This window comes from Hylobates moloch, unplaced genomic scaffold (genome assembly GCF_009828535.3).
Source record: "Hylobates moloch isolate HMO894 unplaced genomic scaffold, HMol_V3 SCAFFOLD_4, whole genome shotgun sequence".
NCBI lineage: Eukaryota > Metazoa > Chordata > Mammalia > Primates > Hylobatidae > Hylobates > Hylobates moloch.
This window is the reverse complement of record NW_026652279.1, coordinates 174,324,264-174,333,324: the sequence shown is the minus strand read 5'-3', so window position 1 is coordinate 174,333,324 and position 9,061 is coordinate 174,324,264. Positions and strand designations below refer to the sequence as shown.

The following is a 9,061-nucleotide window of genomic DNA, read 5'->3' as shown; positions in this document are numbered from 1 at the left end:
GGGGCGCGGGGAGGCGCGGGCGGGGGCCGGGCCGGGCGGTCCCGGCCGTGGCGGGGTCCCTGCCCTGGGCCGAGCGGCGCCGGGACGCGGGGCTCACCCTGGCCGAGCGTCGGGCCGGCGTGACGTGCGCGCGGCGCGGTGACGTGGGCGGCGGCGGGCCCGCTCCGCGCAGCGCGCCTGCGCGCCTTTTCGCGCCTTCGGCGCCCTCCTCCTCCTCCTCTGCTGCTCCTCGGTCTCCCGCTCCTCCCGCCAGTGCTGCGCGCCCTGGGAGAGCGGGGAGGGGCTGTGCGCGCGTGTCCGTGTGTGCGCGTGCGCGTGCGGAGATGGAGCCGGGGCCTGCGCCGGGACGGGCAGTGCGCGCGCGCGGCGTGCGCTCGGAGGCCAAGGGGCTGCGTCTGTGCGCGCCTGTGCGCGCCTGTGACGGTGTGTGTCCGGAGAGAGAGGTGGCCGGCTGTGTGCAAGAGTGTGTGTGCACATGGGGGAGCGAGGCCGGCTATTTGCACGAGTGTGTGTGCATGTAGGGGAGCGGGGGCTGGTGTGTGCACGTGGGGGAGTGGGGCCGGCTGTATGCAAGAGTGTGTGTGCACGTGGGGGAGCAGGGACTAGTGTGTGCACTAGTGTGTGTGCATGTGAGGGAGCGGGGACTGGTGTGTGCGCTGGTGTGTGTGCACATGGGGCAGCAGGTAGGGGGCCGAGTCTGTCAGGATGTGTGAGTGTGTGCAGGGAGCAGAGAGTGCCGGCTGTGTGCACGAGTGTGTGTGGGGGAGCAGGGACTAGTGTGTGCAGGAGTGTGTGTGCACTTGGAAGAGCGGGGCCGGGTGTGTGCTTGAGTGTGTGTGCGCACAGAGGAGAGCCAGCTGTGTGCGCGCCTGTATGCACGGAGGAGAGGGGGCCGCTTGTGTGCACGAGTGTGTGTGTACATAAAGGGCCGACTGTGTGTGGGGCTGTGCATGTATGGAGAGCAGGTGTGTGCATAGACGTGTGTATGTGGACACATGGAGGAGAGCAGGTGTGTTGCGTGGGTGGCACAGAGACCGCTGCCTCTGCTGGAGCTGGTGGCCTCCAAGCCCAAGACGGGCCTCCGCCCAGATTCCCAACAATTCTGGGCGTCCTTGGTGCCCGCTGGAGGCAGCCTGGCCCGGGACTCGGGAGGGAAAGCAGGGACAGGAAAACTCCAGAAACAGTTTCACTGCAAGGTGAGCCTGGTGGTCCCCGAGTCTTGGAGACTTAATCCACCCTGGAGGGCCCCTCCGCTAGGTCCACGCCCGAGCACCCAGCCAAGGGCGGGCTAGGCCAGAGAAGACTCCGAAGTTCAGGGCCACAGCAGGCGGCAGAGGATGGTGCGTGCCGAGGTTAAGGAACGTCTACAGAGGACTTGAGGAGCTGACCAAAGGCCTCTCTGCCTGTACGGTGTATTATTACATGACAGCCCACTTTGCACGTTTTATGCTGATTTTGGCCACTCCTGCCCCTCAGGCAAGGCCACACCCCCTAAAGCTCTGGTCACCTGGCTTAAACTGCTTACAAATTAGCACCCGTTTCTTCTTCGAAGACTATCAGAAACGCTCACTTTCTGCGAGCTGGTTCACACAAATAGATACTTAGAGAACACTGATGTTCCTCAAATGGCCCTATCTTCCTAGGTCCGTTCCTTCTGTTTCACAGGAATTCTTTATGTGTTCCTAAATTTCAGTATTTGAGCCCTGATGGCAACAGTGACACCCTCCCGGCCTCTGGGGACTTCTCCCTAAGACCTGGGGGCTCCAGTTAGGAGGATACACACGTACGGTCCAAGATTGGGGTCTTAAACGTCTTCCCCACAAATTCAGGATTCTGATAATTCAACAATGTTTATATGGTTGATAACTAATATTATTCAAAGAAATTTCTGCACAAAAATCACTGTACTGAGATACTCCAAACGCGCATGAGGCGCTGCAGCAATGAATGCTCTTGGGGCTCTGTGTGGCTTCGGAAAAGGGCAAAAAGTTACTCCCTTTTTCCTCTCCATAGCCACATGTTCCACAGAAAGCCCTCGTTTCTCTTAATAAATGTTAACAGAATTCCCTCTAAAATTTTGGTTGATGATCCAAGTATTTTTAGCCACCGCCTTGCCTTGCAGTCTCTCGATTGGGTTGCTGAAATGCAAACTTCCTAAATAAGCCCATAACCCTCAGAATTTATCTAAGCCTTTGGCCTCCCTGTATCTCTGGAGCCTGGGCTGTTTAGGAGACAAGGTTCTTTGAATGATGCACTCATTCAGGTGTTGACTTGCACCATATGCCAGAGGCTGGGTTCAGCCCTATGGTTCGGGCCAGATACTGTCTTGTTTTGTGCATGTGGGCACCAGATTCAGCTACCGTCCCAAATATTACATGGAAATGGCCTGTGCTGTGTTTTACTAGAAGTGAACGTGTCCTTCCCAGGAAAAGTCTTCATCTCCAAAAAGCTGTGTGTGTGTCTGCTCCAGAGTCTCCAGGCATGGTACAAACTCTCCCCACCAATTCCACACCCCCATTAAACTGTCCTCTCTTTCAGAGAAAGAGAATTTTCTAATCCTGTTTTAATTCTAAATCTGCTGATTACATATCCAGATTGTCTTTTGTTTCCCTCCTCGATGACATTGGTCTTTTCTCCAACCATCTCCTATGTTCTGCCTTCTTCCATCACCATGACAAGAGGCCTTCAGTGGGAGGGCAAGCAGGAGGCAGGGACTCATGGAGTTTATTGGGAAAGTTAAAAAATAATATTCCTGGATATGCGTAAGTGGCATTTTCTTGATCTTTGGTAAAATGTCAATAAAGGCATCTCTAGAAAACTTTACTCTGTGTATGTGAGTGTATCATAAAACACAGGAAAATCTGTGTGCTTTCCCAACCTCCAGGTCTGTCCCGTGTGGCTCTCCTTTGCTCGCGCAGATCAACACTCCTAAGTCCCCCCACCACCCCCAGAAACAAAGACATTTTTGTCTCTCTCCTACTGCATTATTGCTCCTTTTTAAAATTCCCGGTCAAATCCCAAGTTCTCCCTCTTGGAAGGAAGGTCAGTTGTGATCCTGCCACATTAGCATGCTATAATATTATTTCTGTCTTAAAGACTATCGCATTCATTTATAGTCTGAAACCACAGTTCTTTCAAAATCACCCCTTGGAGCTGACAAATTCTAGAAGATCATCACCAAATTTATAAAAGTCGAATTTACCCCAACTGACCAATTTTGCCTACTCCTTAGACACGTTCCCTTGCTTTGATCTGGAATCTTCTCTGGCTTTTGCAATGAGAGACCCCTTGGCATCTTGGCGATGGACTCCACGATTCTCCTGAAGTGTGCCTGCCCTGCGGCTTGCTTTGCTCTGGCTAAGATGATGTCAGGTGATGTTCTGTGGAGTCCTGTGATTTCAGGTTGAAAGGTCTATGTTCTCCTGGCATCATCTCCTTTCCCCACAGCACCCATTTGTCATCAGCCCAAGGTGAAGCCAGCACCAGGAGCCTACAGAATAATTTTGTTTGAGAAATGTGGCCTCACATGCAACTGAGTGCCTTTGGGCATTTTTCTGCTGCCTGCCCACTCCTCTTATGGATTCACAGAAGGATCTTAGCATCCGCTGGACACTAATGCTGAGATGATGGGGCATCACATCACTGTGGATAAATGGTCTTAGCCTCCGTGATGTGCAAGTTCCTTTAACTGAGAAATAAGTGGATAAATATAGTTTGTTAATAAGAAGACAAAACCAGTTTTGAAACCCTTGCCTTCCTTGCATTCCTCCCTCCGCAAGCATTTCTGAGCTCCTACTAAGTGCCAGACACAACTCTGGGTGCTGATATTACGCAGATTAATAAGAGACTGCCCAGAGTCAAACTGGAGAGACAGATGCACCTGCAATTATAATGGATGTGACCTGGTGGGACAAGCTCATATTCACGATTGGGAAGGGGGGTATGGAAGCACAAAACAATGATTTCTCCCTGCACACAGTTGGCAACCCTTCATGGAAAAGGTGACAATTGAGAGAGACTATGACCAGCTGAGTACACAGGTGTGTCTGAGTGTGTGTGTGTGTGTGTGTGTGTGTGTGCGTGCGCGCGCACAGACAGAAACAGATCAGTTTTGGAAAATGCTCTTAGCAGTTTGTCCCATTATCCAGAACTTAGCTCATGGCCACATTGACCTATAAGATGCTGGAAATAGAGTCATTACCCTGGGCCATATGACTGCCTAAGCATTTAAAGATCTACAAAAGAATAATGTGGAGAACAGATATTGGGAGACAATTGGCAGTTTCTTCTGATTGATGAAGAGAGACTCATGTTTCAGAGAGGTGAGGAGGATCGATTGGAGGAAGATATCTGAGATAGGACATCAGATAGAAGATGAAGAACCAAGGGTCCTGGTGCAAACAAACCATGGCCAGCATGAGCTAAAAGCAGGCCACTGCAGGATCAGTGCTAATCAAGGTGCTAGCTCAGAAACAACGCAGCAGGCCGGGTGCGGTGGCTCACGCCTGTAATCTCAGCACTTTGGGAGACAAGGTCTCTTTTTGAGACCAGCTGGCCAACATGGTGAAACTCCGTCTCTACTAAAAATACAAAAAAAATTAGCCGGGCCTGGTAGTGGGCACCTGTAATCCCAGCTATTCAGGAGGTTAAGGCAAGAGAATTGTTTGAACCTGGGAGGTGGAGGTTGCAGTGAGCCTAGATCGCGCCACTGCATTCCAGCCTGGGTGACAGAGCAAGACTCCCTTTCAAAAGGATTAAAAAAAAAAAAAAGCAATGCAAGCAGGAACCAAGCAGCCGGTCCAGACAGAACCAGGACACTGAACAGATGCTAGAATGAGTCTGCGCCAGATCTCATCAGAGCCCTGTGCTCCAGACTCACATCCTGCCTGGGAGCTTTCCAAGGGCGGTGCGTCCTCCAGCCCCTAGCTTTCCCACTCTGGATGGCAGCAAAGTAATAGTGCATCTTCAATGGTGAGAGGGGGCACCTGCCTCCCACCGTGTTTAGGTGCATTTTCTAAACACAAGGAGCTGCCTGGAGGGCAACAGCCTGCAATGCGCAACCCTGATAAAAGAGGCTCAAGAAGAACCATTGTGCCCCTTCCAGTACATGAGGATGCTGCAGAAAGATGGCTGTCTATGAACCAGCAAGCAAGACCCTCATGAGACTTAAATTTCAGTTGTTTATAAGCAGCCCAAACAGACTAAGACATCCACCCAGTCGTTCATACAGAAACCTAGAAGCCAAATACTTCATTTGCCCTCACTCCAACCACTTACCAACTTGACATATCTTTAATTCCTCTGTTTTTCCATCTCCTCTGCTACTACCCTGGCAAAGATAGCATCCTCTCCATTGAGGACTATAAAAATCACTCCCTTCATCCAATCTTGTATAGTCTAATCTGCTATCTATTCAGCAGAGTGATATTTTAAAATTGGAGATTAGGCCGGGCATGGTGGCTCACACCTGTAATCCCAGGACTTTGGAAGGCCAAGGCAAGAAGATTGCTTGAGGCCAAGAGTCTGAGACCAGGCTGGGCAATGTAGCAAGACTTTGTCTCTACCAAAAATTTTTTAAAAATTAACTAAGCATGGGCCAGGCGCGGTGGCTCATGCCTGTAATTCCAGCACTTTGGGAGGTTGAGGCAGGTGGATCACAAGGTCAGGAGATTTAGACCATCCTGGCTAACATGGTGAAACCCCATCTCTACTAAAAATACAAAAAAAAATTAGCCAGGCGTGGTGGTGGGCTAAGTGCCAGACACAACTCTGGGTAGTCCCAGCTACTGGGGAGGCTGAAGCAGGAGAATGGCATGAACACAGGAGGCAGAGCTTGCAGTGAGCCAAGATTGTGCCACTGCACTCCAGCCTGGGCAACAGAGTGAGACTGCGTCTCAAAAAAAAAAAATTAGCCAAATGTGGTGGCACATACTTGTAATCCCAGGTACTTGGAACGCTGAGGCAGAGGATTGTTTGAGACCAGTGATCACACCACCGCACTCTAGCCTGGGTGACACAGTGGGACTTGGAAGGAAGAAAGGGAGGGAGGAAAGAAAGAAAGAGAGAGAGGAAGGAAGGAAGGAAAGAAGGAAGGAGGGAGGGAGGGAAGGAAGGGAGGGAGGGAGGGAAGGAGGGAGAGAGAGAGAAATAAATAAATTAGGTCATGCTGCTTCTTGCTTAAAAAATTCTTCAATGGATTGACCTGCTTACTGGGTTGATGAGTAACTAGGAAGCATGGCAATAAATAAACTCCAAGTAAGACTTATTATTTAATGCACTGCTATCTCATAAGGTATAGGAAATGTCTCCAGGGACTGTACCCTGGAGAATGTTCCAGGTGCACTTGAGAAAAAATTGTATCCTGCCATTTGTTAGTGGCATGTTCTATGTATGCCTGTTAGGTCCCGGTGCTCTATAGTGTTGTTCAAGTCCTTTATTTTTTTATTGATCTCCTGTCTGTTTGTTCTATTCAACATCTATAGTTGGGCACTGAAGTCTCCTACTATTATTATAGAGTTGTCTATTTCTCCCTTAAATTCTGTCAATGTTTGCTTTGTATATTTAGAAGCTCTGATATTTAGTACATATATATTTATGATTGTTGTATCTTCTTGGTGAATTGACCTTTTCAAAAGTTGTCCCTTTTATATATATCCTTCTTTGTTACTCATGACAGTTTTTGACTCAAAATCTATGCTGATATTAGTATAGCCACTCTTCCTCTCTTTTGGTTACTAAGGAACAACTATATATACACATATACACACACAAGCATGTATGTTTGACATGGTATGCCAATGCTCGCTGCAGCATTAATCACAATAGGCAAAAGATGGAAAGACCCTAAGTGCCCATCAACAGACAAATGGATAAACAAAACATAGCATGTACAAGTAATGGATTATTATTCAGCCATATAAGGGAATGAAATTCTGATATATGCTATAACATGGGTGAACCATTAAAACATTATGCTAAGTAAAGTAAGCCAGACACAAAAGGACAAATACGGTGTGATTCCACTTATATGAAATATCCAGAATAGGTAAATTCTTAGAGACAAAAAGTAAATTAGCAGTTACCAGTGACTGTGGGTAGGTGGTTACTCCTCAATGATTACAAAGCACTGTTAGGGGTGATGAAAAATGTTGGTTGTTGGCCGGGCGCGGTGGCTCACGCTTGTAATCCCAGCACTTTGGGAGGCCGAGGCGGGCGGATCACGAGGTCAGGAGATCGAGACCACGGTGAAACCCCGTCTCTACTAAAAATACAAAAAATTAGCCGGGCGTGGTGGCAGGCGCCTGTAGTCCCAGCTACTCGGAGAGGCTGAGGCAGGAGAATGGCGTGAACCCGGGAGGCGGAGCTTGCAGTGAGCCGAGATTGCGCCACTGCACTCCAGCCTGGGCGACAGAGCGAGACTCCGTCTCAAAAAAAAAAAAAAAAAAAAAATGTTGGAAATAATTAGTAACACTGTGAATGTAATTAATACCACTGAATTTTACACTTGAAATGGTTAAAATGGCAAGATATACATACACACACACATATATATACCATAGTTTTAAAAAATTATTAATATACCCCAGTTCAGAACAGTGAACTGGTTCTGAATTTTTAAATTATTAATTTAATTTTAAAAATTAATAATATACAAAGATACCATCATGTACTGTAACTGGGTGAATTGCATGGTATGTAAATTATATCTCAAAACTATTTCTAAAAAAGCTATAAAGGATATTTTGAGGACAATGGGGAAAGACTTTACATATTCCAAATATTAGGTAAAAGAAGGAAAAAATTATTATTTTGCTAAATGTGATAATGGCATTTTGGTAGTTTGGGAGATTATTTTTATTCTTAGAAAAAGCACAATGATGAATTTAGATACTAAGTGTCATTATTTTGACTATTTTTAAGTGGTTCAGACAAAAGTGTGTGTTTTTGTGTATGTACTTTCATATGGGAGAGAGAGAGAGAAGGGGAGGAGAGAGAACGAATATGGCAAAATGATTTTTAAAAACTGCTTAATGTATGTTGTGTATTTTACTATTTGTTCGATCTCTCTGTGTTTTGAAATTTGCAATCTAATTAAGAGAAAATCCCATTTCTATTCAAATGAAACAGAAAGTCCTAACCAGTGCAACAAGACAAGAAAAAGAAATAAAAAGGCACAAATATTGAATAGGAAGAGGTAAAATTCTTTTTATCCTCAGATGATGATTGCAGATCTGGAGCACCAAGGACTCAATTAAAGTTAATCAGTAAAGTTACAAGACTCTCTAAATACAAGTTCAATGCAAAATAACATTACTTACATTTCTATATACCAGCAAACTATTGGATAATATATTTTAAAAATATTTTCTTTTGTTTTTTTTTTTTTTGAGACAGAGTCTCGCTCTGTTACCCAGGCTGGAGTGCAGTGGCACAATCTCGGCTCACTGCAAGCTCTGCCTCCTGGGTTCACGCCATTCTCCTGCCTCAGCCTCTCCGAGTAGCTGGGACTACAGGCGCCCGCCACCATGCCTGGCTAATTTTTTTGTATTTTTAGTAGAGACGGGGTTTCACAGTGGTCTCGATCTCCTGACCTCGTGATCCGCCCGCCTTGGCCTCCCAAAGTGCTGGGATTACAAGCGTGAGCCACCACGCCCAGCCTAAAAATATTTTCATGTCATTTAAGAATATTTATGATGGCATGAAAAACAGCAACTAATTAGGAATTAATTTAGATGTATAAAAGTTATTTTGAAAAAATACAAAATATTGCTTTACAAATCTAAAGTAGACCAAAAATATTGGAGATACAACATATTCGTGGATTAGAAGACGCAATAGTGTTAAGATAGCCCTTCTCGGCCGGGCACGGTGGCTCACGCTTGTAATCCCAGCACTTTGGGAGGCCGAGGCGGGCGGATCACGAGGTCAGGAGATCGAGACCAGGGTGAAACCCCGTCTCTACTAAAAATACAAAAAATTAGCCGGGCGTGGTGGCAGGCGCCTGTAGTCCCAGCTACTCGGAGAGGCTGAGGCAGGAGAATGGCGTGAACCTGGGAGGCGG

The 9,061-nt window shown here is 47.1% G+C and overlaps 1 protein-coding gene across 1 annotated transcript in view; it reads right to left on the bottom strand.

The window, feature by feature from the left end:
* The window catches only part of TFDP1 (transcription factor Dp-1), a 51,823-nt gene extending 51,663 nt beyond the window's left edge, over nucleotides 1-160 (bottom strand). Inside the window, exon 1 of the mRNA XM_032151417.2 lies at nucleotides 98-160. The gene's annotated coding sequence lies outside the window, so the exon portion shown is untranslated. The remainder of the gene's footprint in view (nucleotides 1-97) is intronic.
* Between the last annotated feature and the right edge of the window lie 8,901 nt (nucleotides 161-9,061).